Source organism: Rana temporaria, chromosome 4, assembly GCF_905171775.1.
Source record: "Rana temporaria chromosome 4, aRanTem1.1, whole genome shotgun sequence".
Classification (NCBI taxonomy): domain Eukaryota; kingdom Metazoa; phylum Chordata; class Amphibia; order Anura; family Ranidae; genus Rana; species Rana temporaria.
In genome coordinates, this window is record NC_053492.1 from 423,123,079 (window position 1) to 423,146,289 (window position 23,211).

The 23,211-nt window shown below is 46.6% G+C and overlaps 1 protein-coding gene across 1 annotated transcript in view; it reads right to left on the minus strand.

Annotated features, from left to right (window-relative positions):
• Positions 1-17,731, minus strand: part of EPHX1 (epoxide hydrolase 1) — an 89,752-nt gene extending 72,021 nt beyond the window's left edge. The window contains exon 1 of the mRNA XM_040351373.1: positions 17,511-17,731. The gene's annotated coding sequence lies outside the window, so the exon portion shown is untranslated. The remainder of the gene's footprint in view (positions 1-17,510) is intronic.
• Positions 17,732-23,211: the final 5,480 nt, after the last annotated feature.

Consider the following 23,211-nt stretch of genomic DNA (forward strand, 5'->3'; position numbering starts at 1 on the left):
AAGAGCCCAGGCACGATTAAAAAAACAGAAAAAACGGGGGTAAACAAAAAGGGAGGAGTGGGGGCAGCAAATCTGACATCTGATACTTTAACAGAACTGGACCAGGTAGCTAGCCAAGTAGAAGAACAGAGCTCGGACTCTCACATCCCAACCACGGGAGAAATGGCGGCAATGTTAATGAGATTGGAGAACGTTATAAAAGAGGAAATCAGTACATTAAGAACGGACTTATTCCACATGCTGGAACGGGTAGAGGAAGCGGAGAAAAAAATAGAAAAGCAGGACCAGGATTTAAATGAACTGAGGACTCAGCACCTGACTATGAAACAAAATCAGAGATGGCTGCAATATCGTCTCGAAGATCAAGAGAACCGCAATAGAAGGCAAAATTTAAGATTACGATCTGTAAAGGAGGAGAAGGGCGAAGACCTGAGGAAAATCCTCGAAGATTTGTTCCTCCCCCTCCTCGATAATGGCTCGGAGGGCCCTCTTAGAATAGAACGGGTCCATCGTGTGGGGAAGACGAGGGAGGGAGGAGGGAATTGGCATAGGGACATAATTGTGAGGTTCAGACATTTTGAAGATAAAGAGACAATTTGGTTAAAAACTGAGAAGAAAACCTCCCTTATCTTACGACGGCAGGGAGATTCAGATCTTCACGGATCTGGCCTGGGAAACCCTAGCCAGAAGAAGACACCTAAAACCCCTCCTGGAACAGATGCGTCAACTCAATATAAGCTACCAATGGGGCTTTCCGGCCTGTTTGATAGGCCATAAAGAGGGAGTGTCAGCGAAATTAATATTTCCCGAAGAACTCTCAGGGTTCTGCCGTAAACTGGACATGCCGGTCATAGAAATACCAGGATGGGTGGAATAGCGGTCAGATAACAGCCCGCCCCTTGGGGCGGTTGTGGGTGGGGCGGCCGGACAGGATGGGGAGAGGGAGGGAGGAAGGGCTGGGGGGCGATTAGAGAAGGGCATAAGGAGGGCAGATCCGTAACTCCTCCCATATAAGAACTAGTCCTGTGAGAACAGGAGGGAGGGGCGTGGGGTGTAACACCTCATCCACAAGAACCGATGGGTAGGGGATACCAAAGATCCCTACGGTTCAGGGGTGAAGATCTGGCTTGGGTAGGGGTGGGTGAGGGGGGGAGGGGGAGGGGGGGTGGGAAGGGTATCATGGCTCCCAGGAATCTTCCGGAAAAGTCCCGTGCATTTAAGGAGGCGACTTGGTTATCGGAAATGACAGAAGTAAAATTTTTATCCTATAACGTAAAGGGATTAAACTCAGTAGGTAAAAGATTAAAGGTCCTAGCAGAGATTGAACAACTTAGAGCTGATGTAGTGTTTATTCAAGAAACGCACTTGACCATGGAAGCTAATATCAAGCTCTACTCCCCGGCGTACCCTACTTGGGTTTACGGCGATTCCATCTCAAAACGCACAAGGGGAGTAGCGATTGGGTTTACAAGAGGGTTTGGGTTTACCTTGGAGGCAAGGATGACTGACCCAGAAGGGAGATTCCTGTTCCTTAAAATAAGGATTGAAAATATTATTTACACCTTAGCCAACATTTATGCCCCTAACGTGCATCCAACCCAATATTTAAATAAAATTCTGGGAAAATTGAACAACTTTGCCGAGGGATTTATAATCCTGATGGGCGATTTAAATTTTGTTTTAAATCCAACGGAAGATCGCACGTTCTGTGGGAGGGAGACAAAAAATGTGCATCTACAGAGAATTAAACATAAGCTCCATGAATGCCAACTAGTGGATGTCTGGCGGACTAAACATCCAAATGAGCATGATTACACATTTTTCTCCCCCCCCCACGGAACGTACTCCAGGATCGACTACATCCTAGCGGACCACAGGTTGATCGACGCTATTACTGAGACAGAAATTGGAATTATGACTGTATCGGACCATGCCCCGGTCTCGATGAAAATTATACTAGCTGTACAAAGGAGACAGCGGCCGACGTGGCGCCTGGATGATAGCCTGATCCACGATGAGGGAGGGGGAAGCAGGGTAGAGGCAGAATTAAAACAATTTTTCCTCACAAATGACACAGAGGGGATTACCAGTGCAACCCTATGGGAGACGCACAAAGCTTTTATCAGAGGGATCCTAATTGCAGAGGGCGCAAAAAAAAAAAAAAAAGAGAGAAAAAGTAATGCTTCCACCCTGAGGAAAGAGATAGAGACGCTAGAACGGGAACACAAAGTGCTGAGAGCAAAAGTGACTTATCATAATTTAATTTTAAAAAGAGACGCACTCAAGGAGATCTTGGAACAAGAAGCAAGGTACAAATTAAACTGCATTTCCAAAGAGAGGTATATATGGGGAAACAAACCAAGCAAACTTCTAGCCAAAATGGCCCAAAAAAAGAAAGCCAGGAACTATATTGAGAAAATTAAAGGTAAAGACGGGAAACTGGTTTATGCAACCTCCGAAATCGCGGATACATTCAAAAAATACTACGAGGACCTATACACAATAAAACACACAGGTTGGCAGGTAGGGGAAAGGGAGGAGGAGACCCGAGAGTTTCTCGATAACGCAGGACTTTCTAGACTGGAGGAGATGGAAAGCTTGACCATGGATCGACCCATAACTGAGGAAGAAATAAAAAGGGCCATAAATTCCACCACTGGTGGAAAGAGTCCGGGGCCAGATGGGTTTTCCACCTTTTATTATAAAAGATTTAGTAACATCCTGATACCGAGACTCTGTAAATATTTTAATGGATTGGGGTCGGAATTTGAAACTAGTAGCGGGGCCACAGCGGCTGTGGTGGCAATAATCTTGAAGGAAGGCAAGGATAGCTCTCTATGCTCGGGATACAGACCTATCTCTCTGTTAAATACAGACATCAAACTTTTTGCGAAAATTCTGGCGTGCCGCCTGAAAGGGGTCATGCATTTATTGGTGCACCCCGACCAGGTAGGCTTTGTGCCCAATAGAGAGGGTAAAGACAACAGCCTAAGGGCAATTCTTCTGCTTCAGACCATAAGGCAGAACGAGCCCCCAGGTCTATTCCTGTCAGTCGATGCTGAAAAAGCATTCGACAGGGTAGACTGGGGGCTCATGATGGAAACTCTCACCGTCATGGGAATAGGAAACAGGATGTCCCGCTGGATCAAAACACTATATCACCACCCCACCGCGCAAATAAAAATCAATGGCACACTATCGGAACCCTTCGAGATGAAAAACGGGACGAGACAGGGGTGCCCATTGTCGCCCCTCCTCTTTATTCTATCCCTTGAGCCGCTGCTGGCCACTATTCGTAATGACCCAGACATCAACGGAGTGAGAGTAGAAGGGGAAGAACACAAACTATCGGCTTTTGCCGATGACATCTTATTTTACGTAACTAACCCAGTCAAATCTATCCCCAAGCTTTCTAGAGTCATGCAACAATATGGCGCTATCTCCAACTTTAAAATTAACATAACTAAATCTGAGATCCTGAACATTAATTTAAATAAAAGAGAGGTATATTCAGTTAAGGAAGTATGCGCGTTCCCATGGACTAAAGAACTTAAGTACCTAGGAATAAAACTTGCCAATACAACACAGAAGATGTATAAAATAAACTATATCCCTTTATTAAATGAGATCAAGAATGAATTAAAAAGAACGATCAATAAACCTATATCATGGATAGGACGCATAAACATGTTGAAGATGGTGGTAGTTCCTAAAATTCTCTATAAATTCTTATTAGTCCCAATTGCTCTTCCCCAGCAATATCTGAGAATCCTTAACACTTTATTATTAAATTACGTTTGGAAAAATAAAAAGCATAGAATATCCCTCTCCATAATAAAACAGGGCAAGCCACTCGGCGGTCTGGCAGCCCCGGATATCAAAAGTTACTACAAGGCGGCGGTCTTATCGCGTGCGGTAGAGTGGGCTAGGGACAGGACAGATAAAAGGTGGGTGCAAATTGAGAAAGCGTTAACTAATAAATATTTGAATAATATTATTTGGATCCCTGCACAACACAGAGCACTAGATCACAAAACACATGACATAACACGGGACACTTTAAGAATGTGGGATAGGATGCAGGCACAATTAGAAGGGAAATTTAACTCCCCTTTAATGAATCTAAAAGAAAACCCTTATTTCCCACCTGGGGAAAAAAAAATAGGAGGGAACTGGATAAGGAGAGACACAGTGCACTTGGGGGATATTATTAAAAACGGTGAGATAATGACCTACGAAGATTTGAAAGCCAAAACTGACTTTTGGAATCTTGATAGGTGGCATTACTACCAGTTGATCCACTTTGTACGGCACCTCCCCCGCCCATTACGGACGGAGGCGGAGCTGACTTCACTCGAGAAAATTTGTAAATCTAAGAATTCTAAGGGCACAATCACTAAACTGTACGGGTTATTGGTTAAGTTAGGAACACGGGATGAAGCACCTTTTATAGATAAATGGGAAAGAGAGTTAGGGATCACGAGGGGGATAAATACTGTTCAGAGGATTATGAAATTAACCCACTCATCGGCAATAGATATACGTACAGCTGAAGCAAATTATAAGTGCCTCTCAGGATGGTATATCACCCCGGACAAAGCAAATAAATTTAAAGCAGGTCAGTCCGCAGACTGCTGGAGGGGCTGCCAGGAAAGAGGTACGATGGCACATCTATGGTGGCTATGCCCCAAGATCCAATCATATTGGGACATAATATTGAGACAAATAAAGATTATCACGGGAGAGGAGATCAAGAAAGACCCATGGGTCGTCCTCTTTCATGGCAGTCAAGAGGGCGTAAAAAAATACAAGCAGTCCCTAATCCCCCACCTCCTAAATGCAGCCAAGAGACTTATACCTAAGAAGTGGCAGGAGACGGAAAGCCCACATATTTGGAGTTGGATAGACGCAGTGGAGGAAACGTATAGATTAGAAGAACTTAAGGATAGTTATTTGGAGAGGAACAGTGAACATAGGGAGAAATGGGGTAAATGGAAGGAATACAAAAAAACATGGAGTTATGCAGAGAGAGTTAGGGTCTGATCGACGTTAGATATATGCAATGGATATCGCAAAAATCCCTATCCCCTGTCATTCTAAAGTGAGACTTATATACCTCCGTCCCCTTCCGGCTTTCTTCTACTCTTAGTATACCTCTTCTCTTCCTTTTCCCTAGTTATCTCTAGCCGAACAGCTGACGCCAAGTCTCTTTCGAAGCCTTCTTCTTCTTTTTACCACTTCTTTTTTTTTATATCTTTTACCAGGGACAAACGGGAGATCCCTGGGAGCCATGAGGGGAGGGAGGGTGGGTGTTAATCAATTAAAAAAAAAAAAAAAAAAAAAATATATAGATAAGTGTATATGTAGGTATGTGTATGTGTATGTATATGTATGTATATATATATATATATATGTATATATATATATATATATGAGTGTCTTTCTTGTTCGAGATTAATTTAGTCTCGACCAGCCAATACGGTGCGCTGGGGGAAAAACAGCTGGGTCGTGATTTGGTCGCCCCTATAGAGGGTCGGCATTTATACTGCATGTACACAGATATATACATTTAAGGAATATTTAAAAAGAGAAAGACAGCATACAGGAAAGATACCACTCATGATGCAAACTCAAATAGAGACGAAAGAAGCAACAAATCATGAGCGAGTCTCTAGAATTTGGTAAAAAGCTGAGGTGGAAAAAAAAAAAAAAAAAAAAAAAAAAAAATAAATAAAAAAATAAAAATAAAAATAAAAAGAAATCGGATGAAAGGTTTATCACTGGGAAACACTTTTTAATAGATAAAAAGTGCATTTTATATACAACAATAGAGATCAGACCGAATTGAGGGACAAATGAGGAATGAGGGACAGAGGGACATTGCTCCAAATCAGGGACAGTCTGTTGAAATCAGGGACGGTTGGAAGCTGTGCCTTGTCTATGCATTATGGCTGTGTGGTCAACGCTGGGCAGCATAGCCCACCACATATAGGCCCCTAGTTACATTCACCTAAGATTGTTCTGTAATGTGGAAGACGTTTCACCATTAATCCATTTGTTTTTCTCAGTTCTAATAAATGTAAAAAACATAATCAAGTCATGTTCTGGATTATCCAACTCAGTCATGGATAATCCATAGCATGGCAGGGGTGTGGAAATATGTGAAGACGCCCTGTTCTAATTTACATAATCCAATTATCAAGGTGAAACCTGTTTTAAGATCTCTGTGCCAGGACGATATAGAATGGCCTCTTATAAAACAGTTGTCTTCTTTATCCAAAAACTGTCTGAAATGTGAAACAATGTATACAAAACTGTTTTTGCTGGAGGCCTTGGGCAGATGTGAGAGTCAAAAGGCCTGGCACTGAAATAAACTGGATGGCCTATAGCAGTTATGGCGAACCTTTTTGAGCCCGAGTGCCCAAACCGCAACGCAAAACCAACTTATTTCTTTCAAAGTGCCAACACAGAATTAAACCTACCAGCGGCTCTGTACAGAGGATGGGACTGATCATCCCTCTCTGAATGAGCCCTAAAGGGACCACAAACTTACAATTCTGCCAGATTCGCTCAGAATGCAGGGTTCAGGAATGCATTGTGCTCAGAATGTACTGTGCAACATACACTGACCTACCTGACACAGGCACTGACCTACCTGACACAGGCACTGACCTACCTGACCATTACACTGACCTACCTGACACATGCACTGACCTACCTGACACATGCACTCACCTACCTGATCATTACACTGACCTACCTGACCATTACACTGACCTACCTGACACATGTACTCACCTACCTGACCATTACACTGACCTACCTGACACATACACTGACCTACCTGACACATACACTGACCTACCTGACACATACACTGACCTACCTGACACATACACTGACCTACCTGACACATACACTGACCTACCTGACACATACACTGACCTACCTGACACATACACTCACCATCAGCTGGCTCCCAGTTGATGGTGGCTTCACATGTGGATTCTCTGACCAGAAGTGCATTCTTTGAACAAAAGTACCTGAGTTAAAAACCAGGGGCCAGATTCACAAAGAGATACGACGGCGTATCTCCTGATACGCCGTCGTAGGCTCGCAGGGCCACTATAGGGCTTCCTCCGCCCCCTCCTGGAACCGTTTGCGGCCGTCCTTTTTAGGACAAGCCGCGGCGGCGCTGAAGGCGGCCTAAACACAGCGAGCAGCGTTTTTTCTCCTGACTTCAGGCTTGAGTCTGAAAGCGAGACTCTTCCCCAGGGCAAGAACTGCATTCCAGTAGCTACGGCGCACGCATCCTAGGAGTAGGACGTGTGGCCCATGGGATGTAGATAGGTAGGAACCCCCCCCCCCTGCCATGTCGCCGCGGCCGAGTGGCCCCCCGCACCTCCCCACCAGGTACCAGCGTGCTACCCCCCTGTAATTGGGTCACCTACCGCTCTCTCCTGACTCAAGCCACAACGCAATAACTACCAGTTGGTACACCCCCCCGCCCCCCCCCCTCGAAGTCACCACCTTGGCTCTTTGCAGCATTTTGATCCAGGGCCACGTAAGACCTGCCCACATATGAAAACAGTATTCAAACCACACATGTGAGGTGTCGCCACGAACGCTAGAGCGAGAGTAATAATTCTAGCCCTAGACCTCCTCTGTAACTCAAACCATGTAACCAGTAAAAAAATTGAAAGCGTTGCCTATGGGGATTTTTAGGTACAGAATTTTGGCGTCATTCCACGAGCGTGTGCAATTTCGAAGCGTGACATGTTAGGTATCTATTTACTCGGCGTAACTTCATCTTTCACATTATGCAAAAAAATTGGGCTAACTTTAATGTTTTTTTTTAAACCATGAAACAGTTGAAAAATTGCTGCGCAAATACCGTGCGAGATAAAAGGTTTCAATGACCGCCATTGTATTCTCTAGGGTCTGCTAAAAAAACATATATAGTGTTTGGGGGTTCTATGTAATGTAATTTTCTAGCAAAAAAAATTATGATTTTTACATGTAGAAACGAAGTGTCAGAATTGGCCCGGGCCTGAAGTGGTTAAAAACATTTGACGTGGCCTAACGCTGTATACAGTGTTAACACGCGTTTAGCTGCATCTGGCATTTTTACAGCTGTAACGCTCGGCTTTTTAACGTGCTGGCCGCAGGTTTTTTTATTTTATTTGCAGCTTGAAAATGCCTATGCCACTAGAAGCTCCTAAAAGCATATTTTGTGCCTGGACACATGGAAAAACATGGAGAGGTGTTTTTAAGCTGTAAAAAAAACACCAGACGCTCCTAAAAGCGTCAGAAAAAACGCCCTGTGTGCATGAGGCCTAAGGCTTCTACCCAGTTTCCAACTGACCTTGATTTGATATGTGATGTGTGCATTGTCATAGATCTGAACAGAAGTATGCTGTATAAAGTTTGAATTAATGAACTATGCCCTGCAATACGGATTGAGAAATTGCTGACCATGATAGGAGTGTGTACCCTTTGCACCACATGAGTGCGTTTGGAGATTACACATAGGAATTATTACCCGCCTTAGATCTGGAGATCATTTACAAAGATTTATTATATATCAAGGTACTAGAAAAGGTGGGCACAGTGAAACTATAAAACATCACTGTTAATCGATCAATGATAAAAGGCACACAAACATAAAAAACTGTTTTCTGCAAAAAAACTAAAAAAAAAACAGACATGAAAAAAAATGTATATATCATGGGGCCCCAGTAAAGCATCAACGTAAACGTCACGTATTCCAATGCAAAAGCTATCCTATGAGGTATCATCTTCATCTCCCCAAATAAATAAATGTGCCCTTAAAATGTTACTAACCCCACAACAGTAAAATCAGTCTGTATATGCAGTAAAGCATTCTTGTTATACTCATTGTGGTACGTAAGGAGTAAATCCTCTGCACTGTGTAAAATGCTGTTTGATCCGGTCTTCTTCCCTTCTTCCACTGTCCCCAATATACATTATCTCCTGAAAGTACAGAGCTAGGGGACAAGCTGCACATGCTCAGTTTGGTGTGTATAGATAGAGGTTTTTTTTCTTGGGAGAGTGCATGTGATCAGCACAAGGCCAATCAGCACTGTCCAGACAGAGGGTCAGGGGTCATGCATCCTCATAGGACAAGCTTTAACCAGACACTGATAGAAGTCACAAGACTGCTATATACTGCTGATGAGAAAAGGTATTTAGCAGTTTATACTAAGGCCCCTTTCACATTGAGGCGTGGAGCCGCGGTGACGGTATAGCCGCGCTATTTGTAGCGCCGTCGTTGCGGGCGGTATTACCACGGTTTCCCATTGATTTCAATGGGAAGGCGTGGTATAGGAGCGGTAAACACACCGCTCCTATACCGCTCCAAAGATGCGGCTAGCAGGACTTTTGGAGCGGTCCTGCTACCGCACCGCTTCAGTGTGAAAGCCTTCGGGCTTTCACATTGAAGCCTGCAGGGCATGATTTTTTCATGCGGTATAGCAGCGCTATTTTTAGCGCTGTACCGCATGAAAAACGCCTCAATGTGAAAGGGGCCTAAATCTATTGAATTTCCATGTTCTGTGTACTGTGGGAAACCAGATTTAGTGAATGCATGGTCCTGCTTTTAGTAACACTTTAAAGAGGAGTTCCACCTAAAAATGGACCTCCGCTTAACCCACTCCTCGCCCCCTTACATGCCACGTTTGGCATGTAATTTTTTTTTGGGGGGGGGGGGAGTGGGGGCTTCAGGAGAAGGGGACTTCCTGTCCCACTTCCTCCTTCCACCGAGGGGCTGAAAAGGCGATTAGCTTAATCGCCTTATTGCAGCCCCTCCCTGTAGGCGAGCGCCTGTCCAATCGGACGGCGCCGCGCCGCTCAGCGCATGCGCAGTGGGTGCCCGGCCGTGAAGGCTGAAAGCTGTCACTGCCAGGTGCCCACACTAAGAATGAAGACGCCGGCCGGCGAGGGGGGGCGAGGAGCGGAGCCCCGGCCGGCGCGTCGCTGGAGCCGTGGAGCAGGTAAGTGTCAGTTTATTAAAAGCCAGCAGCTACACTTTCTGTAGCTGCTGACTTTTAATAAACTTAAAAAAAAGGCTGGAACACCCCTTTAAGTGCTTGCACTGGCTTTAAAAGGTCAAAACACAGGGAAGTGTGCATCCATTGCAGAGATCTACTGCATATGTGTTTTTTATGTTAGTTTTTTGCTCTGACATACGCTTTCAATCAAATATATTGTTGCCACAAACAGGATCGCTAAAGTGACATGGGCCAGACACTGAAACATGAACTAAGCACAATACAGCAATGATAAAAAGAAAGGTACTTTAACTCCTTTAAGAAGAGCTCCAGTCATTTTTGTGGATATTAAGTCAGCAGCTACAAAAACTGTAGTTACTGACTGTTGAAAAACACACACTCACCTCTCCTGTGGAAGCGCGAGTCGCGCTGTGCCTTGCGAATGGTCCCGCAGTCTTCTGGGACTGGAACCTGTGATGTGTCCCAGATGACTGCGGGAGGGAGGGGGAGAGGAGAATTACTGGTCGGACCGCATAGGTCAAGGGTAGGCAACCTCAGTACTCCAGCTCATGGGCGTCCGCTCCATAGGGCAAGGGAGGGCGCTTGCCCCCCTAGAAACCAGTGCCATGATCCTCGGGGAGAAAAACAGCGGGCAGGAAGCAAGGCGGCGGCACGGCGAATCCAATTAGAGCCACTCTCTTCTAGCTCCAGCTGACAGAGAGGAGAAGGGGGGCGATCGGGGGAGATATAAAGTACAGCCAGCCCGGGGCTCTTCTCTCCCTGTCACAGCGCCGCTGCTCCATTTACCAGAGAACTCGGCAGTTGCGCTGTGACAGGGAGAGGAGAGCCGCCGGCTGGCTGTACTGTATATCTCCCCCAATCGCTCCCTCCCCCTCTCTGTCAGCTGGAGCTAGAAGAGAGAGAGAGCGGCACTAATTGGATTCGCCGTGCCGCTGCCTTGCTTCCTGCTTTCCTTGCCATGATTGGCCACAGCAGAGGGCCAATCAGAAGATTCTGGGGACTGGGGGCATCATGGGAAATGTAGTCCCTTAAGAGTGGCGGCCCCAGCGTGTCCACAGACACCATGCTAAAGCCCCAAGCATACAAGCACTGTGCTGGGGGGGGGGGGTTACAAGAGGAAAAAAGAGAATACTGTGCTCATGCTGGGGAAGCCAGAGAGAGAGCCACGCTGTGCCCGCACCAACCAGAGAGCCACGCTGTACCCGCACCAACCAGAGAGCCACGCTGTACCCGCACCAACCAGTGAGCCACGCTGTACCCGCTGGAGATTGTTATTGCAGAAACTGGCACTGATCCTGGGGGTTTTTATATCCTTTTTTATGATATTGTTATTCGAAGTTGCTAGTTTCTTGATAGTTGCATCAGGTTTCTCAAACTTTTGCATGCCTGCGCTTTATGTTGTAATGACTAAGCCCCTCCCCTTAATGACATTGTCAAAAAGGGACCGAGCATGAATGACCTTAAAATGATACCCCCCCCCCCCCTGAAAAAAGTTCAGCCCAGTTTCAGCCCATGCTCCAGCTGTGCCGAAACTACAAATCCCATCATGTCGCTGCCTCTAGGAGTGATGCCTGTGATTATCAGGGTCTTGCAATGTCTCATGGGACTTTTAGTTTCACCACAGCTGGAGGGCCGAGGTTGCCTACCCCTGGCCTAGGTGATCCGAGAGGAAGTGGCAGCCGGTATCTATCAAAACCAGGTACCCACTCCCCCCAAAAAAGTGCCATTTGGGGGAAGAGTAGTGGGTGAGGAGGCCTTAAAGCAGAACTTCCCCTTTTGGGTGGAACTCCACCTTAATGGCTTCAGGTAAAACAAATCTTAACATCTGAGCGCAGTTTTGCAACTTTGACATGTATTAGCAAGTCTGTACATAAACACATTTCAGTGTTAAAGGGGTTGTAAACGCTTGAGGTTTTTCATCTTAATGTATTCTATGCATTAAGGCGAAAAACTTTCTGCAGCAGCCCCCTAGAGAGCCCCCCTTTTACTTAACTGAGCCTGATGGTTCCAGCTAGGGATGTCCCGATACCGATACTAGTATCGGTATCGGGACCGATACCAAGCATTTCCCCGAGTACTTGTACTCGGGGAAATGCTCCCGATGCTTCACCCGATACTTGAGCGGGCAGGCAGGGGAGTTGCAAATTTTCTCTCCCCCATGGTCAGTGTTGTCTTCCCCTGTCCGTGCTGCTCTCTCACCTCCCCTTCCCCCGTCCATCCGTGCCGTTCTCTCTCCTCCCCTTCCCCCGTCCATCCGTGCCGTTCTCTCTCCTCCCCTTCCCCCGTCCATCCGTGCCGTTCTCTCCTCCCCTTCCCCCGTCCGTCCGTCCTGTTCTCTCTCCCCGTCCAAGCAGTGCTCTTTCATCCCCTTCCCCCGTCCGTCCGTCCCGTTCTCTCTCCCCGTCCATGCAGTGCTCTTTCCTCCCCTTCCCCCGTCCGTCCCGTTCTCTCTTCCCCCCCCCCCCCCCCCCGTCCATGCAGTGCTCTTTCCTCCCCGTCCGTCCGTCCCGTTCTCTCTTCCCCCCCCCCCCCCGTCCGTCCCTGTAGTCTTTCTCCATCCATCCCGTCCCCGTCCGTGCCGCTCTCCCCCCTCATTCTGTCAGGGGGAGAGCGGAGGTAGGAGCTGCTAAGCCCGGCTCCTACCTTTTCTGAATGAACAGAGTCGGTGATTACCGACTCTGTCCATTCATATAACTGAGCATCGTAACCTCCTGTGTTTACTATGCTTCAGTTTATGAATGGAGGAGCTTCCCTCCATTCATTTCAGCTGAAGCTGCTGAGAAAGGGACTGGGGAATCTGTTTCCCTAGTCCCTTTCTCTGTCTTAAAGGGGAGATGCCAGAGGTCTGTTAAGACCCCTGAAATCTCACCAAAGCCTCCCAACAGGGCTTATTAAAATTAAAATAAAAAATTTCAATAAATATAAAAAAATAAATAAAATGTAAAAAAATAAATAAAAAAAAAACACACTGACAATTCACCCCCCACGCCCCCCCTAAAAAAAAAAAAAAAAATCGCTGTAAAAAAAAAATAGTAAAAAAAAATAGTAAAAAAAAAAAAAAAATTACTGCCACTGTCACATGACATTAAAAAAAGTATCGGTATTCGGTATCGGCGAGTACTTGAAAAAAAGTATCGGTACTTGTACTCGGTCTCAAAAAAGTGGTATCGGGACAACCCTAGTTCCAGCGATGGGACAAGCACAGCAGCTCCAGCCGCTGTCTCGGGTCCTCATTGGATAGATTGATCGCACTGGGAGCCATTGGCTCCAGCTGCTGTCAATCAAATCCAGTGACACAGGAGATGGGGCGGGGCTAATTCTTGCTGTCTATGTCAATGGACGCAGCAGCAGGACTCGGGAGTGCCCCCTCACGGGTGCCCCCATGGAGCCAGGAGCGCCACTTGGGGACCCCTCTGTGCAAAACCCTTGCACAGAGCGGGTAAGTATGACATGTTTGTTATTTAAAAAAAGAAAACCTTTACAACCCCTTTAAGGTGAAATATACCTTGATTTTTTTCGGGGTAAAATTACTTTTAATATAAAGTAAGTAAGATGGTAATGGATATCTCCCATTTTATTTTGAAACAATGTACCAAGATAGTAAAAAGAAAAAAATATTTTTAAACAATAGTTTTCTATTTTTGCCATTCCTTTGACCCACTACCAAATAAATAATATTTTCCTACTCCTAACTAAGGATGAGCTCTGGCGTGTTCGCACAGTCCACGTGCAGAGCCCGCCAGGAAGTCAGCACCGCACTGCGATAATCACAAGCAGGGAGACATTTCCCGATCTCTGCAGCCGCACATCGGGACAATGTCTCGCTGACTGTGATTAGCGCAGCGCAGTGCAGACTTCCCGGCAGGCTCTGTACATGGACTGTGCGAACACGTCAGAGCTCATCCTTACTCCGAACGTTGTTTGTACCCAAAGTAGGGCCAAGAAACAATAGTGCACATTTTTTTAGCCTTAAGCCCTGTAGACACGACCGGGATTCCTGGTGGTATAGTGTCCCCCGGGAATCCCGACGGGAAAACCGAGAGCCTGCTCTGTAACTTTCCCCGTGTACACACGAGAGGTTTTCCTGTCGGGAAAACTGCAGGGAGAGCTTTGGCAGGGAATCCCGGCCGCGTGTATGCTCCCTCGCAGTGGTTTAAAAACACCAGGAAACCTGGCGGGAAAATAGAGAAAACCGGTCATGTGTACGGGGCTTAACTAAAACATACTGACCCTCATCTTTTGACCCCCAACCTTGACCCTGACACTAACCTAGGTCAAGCCCCAATTTGGATATATATAGCCGGATTCAGGTAGAGCGGCGTATATTTGAGCGGGCGTAGCGCATCTCATATGCGATACGCCGACGTAACATAGAGAGGCAAGGCCAGTATTCACAAAGCACTTGCTCCCTAAGTTACGGCGGCGTATCGTAAATGGGCCGGCGTAAGCCCGCCTAATTCAAAGTAGGCAGGTAGTGGGAGTGCTGTATTAAAATGAAGCGTGACCCCATGTAAATGAAGGGCCGAACGAACGGCGCATGCTCAGAATCACGTCGCATATACTCCCTAAGATACGCCGGCTCAATGCCTTCTACGTGAACGTAACCTACGCCCAGCCCCATTCACGTACGACTTACGCAAACGACGTAAAATCCGACGGCTGTTCCCTGGTCCATACCCTAACATGACTTACCCCTGCTTTATGAGGCATAACTTTACGCCGGACGTACGCCTTACGTAAACGGCGTAGATTACAGCGATAGGCGCAAGTACGTTCGTGAATCGGCGTATCCTGGTCATTTGCATATTCGACGCGTAAATCAATGGAAGCGCCCTTGCAGCCAGCGTAAATATGCGCCGAAGATACGACGGCGTAGGAGACTTACGTCGGTCGTATCAAGCCAAAATTCAGGCGTATCTTGTTTCCTAAATCAGGCGCATAGATACGACGGCGCATCCTAGAACTTACGCGGCGTATCAGAAGATACGTTGGCGTAAGTCGTACGTGAATCTGGGCCTTTATGTTTACTGTAGTTAAAGCGGAGCTCCTCCATAAAAAAAATATTAAAAGCCAGCAGCTACAAATACTGCTGCTGCTGACTTTTAATATTAGGACACTTACCTGTCCTGGAGTCCAGCGACGTCGGCAGCAGAAGATGAGCAGTCACTCGTCACTCTGCTGCCCCCACCGCCATGCTCGGTGAGGGAACCAGGAAGTGAAGCATGGCGTCTTCACTGCCTGGTTCCCTACGGCGCATTCACGAGTCGCGCTGCGCTGTGCTCACTGGTCCCCGCTGTGTTCTGGGAGCCGTGTGTTTCCCAGGGGGCGGGAAGTGACGCATTACCCGCAGAGGACTCCCGGAAGTGGGTGCAAATACCTGTCTTGCACAGGTATCTGCACCCCCCCTCCCCCTGAAAGGTGCCAAATGTGACACCGGGGGGTTCCGATGAGCGAAAGTTCCACTTTAGGGTGGAGCTCCGCTTTAATACATTTTTTGTTTAATGCTATTTGGGTACAACGTCGCACTATGGTGCAATTGTCAGTGAAAATAACACAGTCCTGTATCACAAAAAATGGCCTGGTCAGGAAAAAGGGGGGCAAATCTTCCAGAGGTGAAGTGGGAATTGAAACTTGAAACACACACCACATCACTCCCTGCCAGAGCTGACACATTAGTGGTTAGTAGGAGTGTAGCCTTACAACATGACAGTACACAAATAACAATCAACTACACAAAAACAACATTAATACGAATAATATGATGAAAAAACTACCCTCAATACAACTTAAACAACACACCCATAAAAAAGAGCAAGTTTTTTTTATTTATTTTTTAACATCAAACAATTGTAATCAAATTTCGCCTAACCAGCTCGATGGGCAAAATTGAGGCCATATTCACACTTTGGTGTTCCGGAAAAACATGCAGAAACACGTGTTCCTGGGAGTGTGTGAAAAACACGGCAAAATGCGAGTCGCGCCTGCGCTGCCCTGATGGCACCCCAAATGTGGGTGGCAGTAGCGTATTTTGTCGCGAGTCAAAACACACAAAAAACACACTGCAAAAAAAAAAAGTACATGAGCTGCTTTTGCGCATCTGTAATGCGCAAGGCAGCTCATTTAAGGGAATATGATGCCCTATGCTGTTGCATGACAAACGTATAAAAAAGTGACGTGTTGCATTGCATAGTTTTGAATGCAACCTGAGAATTTCCCTTCAATGAAATACCACTAATTGCTATTTTCGCAGTGAAATGACACTGCTCATTATCACGCATGTGCATGCATGTAGTGTGTTCATTCACAGCAGAAGCATCCGGCAATGTTGTCCAATTTGTCTTATGTCCTGCGTCTGCAGATCAGTTGTAATAATAAAAAAACAAGGGGCTAGATTCAGGTAGATTTGCCTATTGTTACGGCGGCGCAGTGTATCGTATTTACGCTGCGCCGCCGTAAGTTAGAGAGGCAAGTGCTGTATTCACAAAGCACTTGCCTCCTAACTTACAGCTGCGTAGCGTAAATGGGGCCGGCGTAAGCGTGCCTAATTAAAATAAGGATGAGGGGGGCGTGTTTTATTTAAATTAATGGTGACCCCACGTATTTTACGTTTTTTACGAACGGCGCATGCGCCGTTCGTGAAAGAATCCCAGTGCGCATGCTCGAAATTCTGCCGCAAATCGTCATTGCTTTCGACGTGAACGTAAATGACGTCCAGCCCTATTCGCGAACGACTTACGCAAACAACGTAAAAAATTCAAAATTCTAAGCGGAAACGACGTCCATACTTAACATTGGCTGCTCCTCCTAATAGCAGAAGTAACCTTACGCCGAAAAAGCCTAACGTAAACGACGTAACCAAATTGCGCCGGGCATACGTACGTTTGTGAATTGGCATATATAGGTCATTTGCATATTCTACACTGAAAACAACGGAAGCACCCCTAGCGGCCAGCGTAAAATTGCACACAATTATACGCCGCCGTATTCAAGTTACGTCGGCGGAGGAAGCCTATTTTTTCAACGTATCTGCCTTTGAGAATCGGCGTAAAGATACGACGGCGCAGATCTGAAATTACGGCGGCGTATCTGGAGATACGCCGCCGTAACTTGTTGCTGAATCTAGCCCAAGACCTGTTGCATTTTTGCACAATGCAATTAAAAATGCTGTAAAGCATCGCAGCCCATAGATTTGCATTAAGGTTTAAATAAACAAAGTAACAAAAATTTAAAATAAAAAAAAAGCGTAGGCACAGCCATGCATTCTAATGACACATTCCAGCCCACGTGTTCACATACAATAACATGCACTGTGGGTGTGAATGAGCCCTAAATGTCAGTTGTAAATAGATGACAGTGTGGGCTAGTTATTTATTTTTGCAGCTTTTGCCTCTTTTGGCAAGTTCCAGCAAAGCCAGAAGAGTGACAAAGTGCAATAGACTTGAATGTACTAAAGTAAAAAAAAATGTAGGAGGTGGTCACCTGTCTGTCCCCTGTGCTCCTGGGCTCCGCTGGATGCTGTTCTCTCTTTCCCAGGCTGGATGGTCCTCAGCAGCTCCTAGAAAAGTCTCACCTGTCCTGCAGCTTCACTGTCCCTGCAATCTATGCTCCCCTCCCCCTACACTGATAAACAGCAGGAAAGAAGGGCATGATGGGACTTCCATTGAAGCCCTGGCCTCTGGCTGTGTACAAAGTTTGCAGACAGAGTAGGGTTGGGTCTGTGTGTGAGCTTCCTCCCTCTTCTGTGATCATGTACACGCCGCCCGCCTTCCAGCCATGTGTTCTGTATGAGAGACATCATAGCTCCCAGCTCTGCCTCCATACCACTCATGCTGCCCATCTCTATGTCACAACTGACCCTGGCCAGTGTCATCTTAAGAGCATTATAGGCCCCCGGGCAATACAGTGCACTGGGGCCCTGTCTACACAATCATTTACTGACAAAAATCATAAAATTTACTGTCAGAACCACATTTTTTACTGCCACTGCAAAAAAAGCACCTAAAATTACAGTTTTCAGTGCCGAACAATGCAAATGTCAGTATTTAAACTATAAACATATAGCTAGTGCTATTAGCAATGTGTTTAAGTTAAACAAAAGTAAAACAAAAAAAATGTCTTCATTGACATAAAGGTCAGGTTACTATAACCCAGCCAGCACAGAGTTTCCTCTTACATCAGAGTCTGCAGGATCCCCCCTTACAGTGATCGGGAACTCTTGTGTAAAGGGGAACGCTGCAGATCATGATCTAAGGGGGGAACTCTGATGTGGAGGGGGGCTATGGTGACCAGAGACCACCTTATATCAGAGTCCACTGCTTTCTCTTTCCCACTTACATCAGGGTCCGCAGACTGAGTTCCCCCTTGCATTGTAAGGGGGAATCCTGCAGACTCTGATGTGGGGGGTACTCTGATGTGGGGGGCACTCTGGTGACCAGAGACCACCTTATTTAGAGTAAATACACTAAGGTAAGGGGGGTCACTAATATAGGAGGGGGAACCTTTATATCAGTGCCCCCTTACATTTTTGCATTCACTCCCCCCTTACATCAGCAACACCCCGCACTAGTGGAGGACCGGATCTTCTCTGTGATTTCCGCAAACTGGGCATGGGCAGTTCTAACCCGTCACTCTCCACAATTTTTTTCTGGGGTTGCTGGGCAGCCGGTGGGGCCCCCCAGGCAAGCGGGGCCCCCGGGCAACTTCCCAGCGTGCCCAATGGAAAAGATGGCCTTGACCCTGGCCGACCTCTGACCTTTCACATGGGCCGTGTTCGTTCTGATTGGAGCAGAACGGTACAGATGTCACTTTTGTCACATTCATGTCCTGTTCAGTTTTACGCAGGGCTTTTTTTCAGGGGGAACTTGGGGGAACTCAGTTCCACCACCTCTGGCTCAGACCCTTTGGTGCCTGCTCACCACAATCACTTGTAAACACAGAAGTCTGTTTTCTGTGTTTACAAGTGACAGCTCTGCATTCTGTGTGTAACCCCCTGAACTCTGCACTCTGTATGTAATGCAATCCTGGTATTTAATGCCCCTTTAAGACCCTTCTACTGTTTGTGAAATCTGAACGGGTCGTGGTTGAGTTCCTGCACCTATTTTCAGAGGAAAAAAGCTCTGGTTTTACGTCTCCGAAGCCTAAAAGGCTTATGTTAGGTCTATGGGCAGCCAGATGTGAAAAAACATGCACCCCTTTACATCCGATTACCTCCAATCTGTCACATTTATATGTCCAAAAATATGGACTTAGGCTGCATTCACACTGTAACGCCGCGTACGCGGCGTATTTTGCCGCGATTTGTTTAACTTTTTTTCACAAATTATTTCCATTGCTGTCTATGCCGAACGCCGAAAGCCGCCTGAAAAAAAGGGTCCGGGACTTGTTTTCAGGCGGCAGGCGTACGGCGTTCGGCGTGAGATGTGAACCATCTCATAGACAGCAATGGAAATTCGCCCCTCCAGCGGCACGAGCGTCGCGCTTCAGGCGTATATACGCCGAGGTGTGAATGCAGCCTGAGGGTCCTTTCACACGTGCGGACCGTTCGTCCGTTTTTTCATACGTCCGTTTACGGACTGCAATGCTTTCCAATGGGATAGCGTACGTTAGCGGATGAGCATCCGCTAACGTCCGTTAACATCCGTCTCCGTTAAGCTCCGTTTTTTTGAACAAAAGAAAACCCTATTCTTCTTCTGTCAAAAAAACGGAACGGACGAAAAACGGATGTTAGCGGACGATCCGTTTAACATCCGATCCGCTAACATCCGTTTTTCATCAAAATATGTAATAAAAATAAAGTTCTAAAAAAAAAAAAAACGATGAAAAAAACGATGAAAAACGGATGACAACTGATAAAAAACGGATGTAAAACGGATGAAAAACTGATGAAAAAACGGATCAACTGATGATAAAAAACTGATCTAAAAAACGGTCCGCACGTGTGAAAGGACCCTTAGGGCCCTTTCAAACAGAGCGGATCAGTAATGATCCGCTCCGTGTGTCCGCAAAGCTCAGCGGGGATCCTCCGTAAAATCCCTGCTGAGCTGGCAGCTGACAGGGCGCCCTGTGTTTCCTCCGCTCTCCCCTATGGGGAATCAGATGAACACGGACCGTATGTCCGTGTTCATCCGATTCGATCCGTCAGACGGAAGAAAAATAGGATTTCTTCCATCTGCAAATGCGGATCTTTGCGGAGGCGGACAAATTACGGGTGTCAGCGGATGTTCACCCGCTGACACCCGTAATCACATAGGGACCAATGTATGTCCCATTTTCATCCGCAAACGGACGGATGAAAATGCGGACATACGGTCCGTACGTGTGAAAGGGCCCTTAGATGGACAAGTATGTGCTGGTGTGTGATATGAACATGCACTGGAATGTAAAGATTTTTTTTAATCACTTCTACACTTACTGGCCGCTTTATTAGGTACATCTTGCTAGTACCGGGTCCAGGTTGGCCCCTATTTTGCCTTAAAGGGGTTGTAAAGGTTTGTTTTTTATTTTCTAAATCGGTTCCTTTAAAGCGGAGGTTCACCCTAAAAATCATTAGGGAGCTGCGGTGGCTCAACGCGATTGGCACTGCGCTGACAAGCCATTCACCTCTGCAGCTAGAGGTTCGGATCCCGGTCTCAGCTACATGTGAATTGAGTTTGGTGGTCTCAGCCCGGCTCCCGGTGGGTGTGCTATGCGAGGTAAGCCTGCACTTAGTACGCCCACCCCCCTCCCACAAAAACCACCACACTTACACGCACTTGAAATTGGGTTAACATGCACGCACTTTGACCACGCGGTCTCTAAAAAGAGAGACGAAGGACTAACGGGGCTGGTTGAGCGGGCAAATCCTCTCACTCCCTTCAAAGCAGAGCAGGTAGGGTGGGCTGTGTGGGAGGACCCCCTCACACACCCACCATTGCCACCCGGGGCATGGAGAAAGGTGGCAGATTGCCTCTGGGGGAGGCCTGCCTACTCCACTCCTGCAGTCCGGCTCCTCTCTCGAGTACACGCACAACATACACTTTAAAAAAAAAAAGGGAAAGAAAACAAAAAAAAAAATGGTTAAACTTGCCTCATTTACAAGCCAGAGTTCTTTCCTTTGATAAAAGAACAAAACGATACTTTGTTTCTACTGATTCTGTTGCGATTAAACTTGGCAAGCTGCCTGGATTTTTTTCCCCCAGCTGTGAGAACTCTCTGCACTTGTTAGAAAGATCGTGATATGCTGTTTTGAAGATTGGGAAGGGAAAAAGATTGCGATTTAGATTCTTTTTTTTAACAGAGAGCGATTTAGATTCTTAACGATTAATTGTGCAGCTCTAATAGCATCACAAATTTGCTGCAGATTTGTTGGCTGCACATCCATGATCTTCCGTTCCACCACATCCCAAATGTGCTCTATTGGATTGAGATCTGGTGACTGTGGAGGCCATTGGAGTACAGTGACCTCATTGTCATGTTCAAGAAACCAGTGGTGAGATGATCGTTGTGACATGGTGCATTATCCTGCTGGAAGGAGCCACCAGAAGATGGGTACGTTGTAGTTATAAAGGGATGGACATGGTCAGTAACAATACTCAGGTAGGCCGTAGTGTTTAACTGCTCGTCCACCGCCCGCCGTCTAATGACGGCGGGAGGCAGACCCTCTTGTTCTGGGCGGACGTCATATGACGTTGCGCATTCTTAAGCCACTAGGGGGGCGCGCACGCGCCCCCGCGTCACTGGGGACCCGATGCGCGTGCCTGGCAGCCGCGATGGCCGCCAGGCAACCGCGATTGCCCAGTAACTGAGCAGGACCGTGGATCTGTGTGTGTAAACTATGCAGTAAGATAAAAAACCTTTTGTGTGCAGTAGCCCCCCTAATACTTACCTGAGCCCCATCTCTGTCCAACCGATGTCCACGAGTGTCTCAGGACCTTTCCTCCTGATTGGCTAAGACAAAGCAGTGGCGCCATTGGCTCCCGCTGCTGTCAATCAAAGTCCGTTCAATCAGGGGAGAGAGAGGGTGGGGCCAAAACGCAGCTTTGTGTCTGAATGGACACACGGAGCTGCCGGTTGGCTCAGGTGCCCCATAGCAAGGAGCACTAAACAGAAGGGAAGGGCCAGGAGCACAGAAGAGGGACCAGAGAAGAGGAGGATCCGGGCTCTTCTGTGCAAATCCACTGCAATATAGAAGGTAAGTATAACATGTTTGTAAAGTCTCGTTTTTTTTTCTCTATAAAACCTACAATCACTTTAACCCCTTACCAGGCACTGTCGTTAGTATAGACACTATATAAGTGTCACTGGTGAGTGGTGAGGTCAGTGTCAGTTAGCCAGTTTACCCCCAGCGTCAGTTACTGTTAGGCCCCATACACATGATAGAATCCATCCGCAGAAAAATCCCAGCGAATGGGTTTCAGCGGATAGATCCTATGGTGTGTACACTCCAGCGGATCTGTTTCCGCGGATATTTATCCCCTGGGATGGTTTCCAGCAGATAAATATTTGCTGACATGCTAAACAAATCTATCCGCTGGAATCCATCCCAACGGATGGATCCGCTGGTCTGTATAGACTCACCGGATCCATCCGTCCGAAGGGATCCCCCGCATGCGTCGTAATGATTCGACGCATGCGTGGAATTCCTTATATGACAGCGTCGCGCACGTCGCCGCGTCATAATCGCGGCGACGGCGCGACACGTCATCGCCAGAGGATTTCGGCGCGGATTTCAATGCGATGGTGAGTACACTCCATCGCATGGAAATCCGCACAAATCCTCGAGAGGATTTATCCGCGGAAACGGTCCGCTGGACCGTATTCGCGGATAAATCCTCTCGTGTGTATGGGGCCTAAGATTGCCCGCCGCAGTCCCACTATAATTCACTGATCGCCGCCATTACTAGTATAGAAAAAATAAACAAAAAACAATTCCAGTATATACTGTATATTGTTTGTAAACACTAACATTCACCAAAAACCTATTAATATACACTTATTGTGTTTTTTGTTTTTTTACCAAAGACACATAGCAGAATAGATTTTAGACTAAATTTAAGGAATTCAATTTTTTTTTATTGGATCTGTTTTATAACAAATGTTCGGTCTTTTTTCGTTTATAACAAAAAAAAAACAAAAAAACAATGTTGATCAAATACCAGCAAAAGAAAGCTCTATTTGCATGAAAACAAATATATAAATTTAA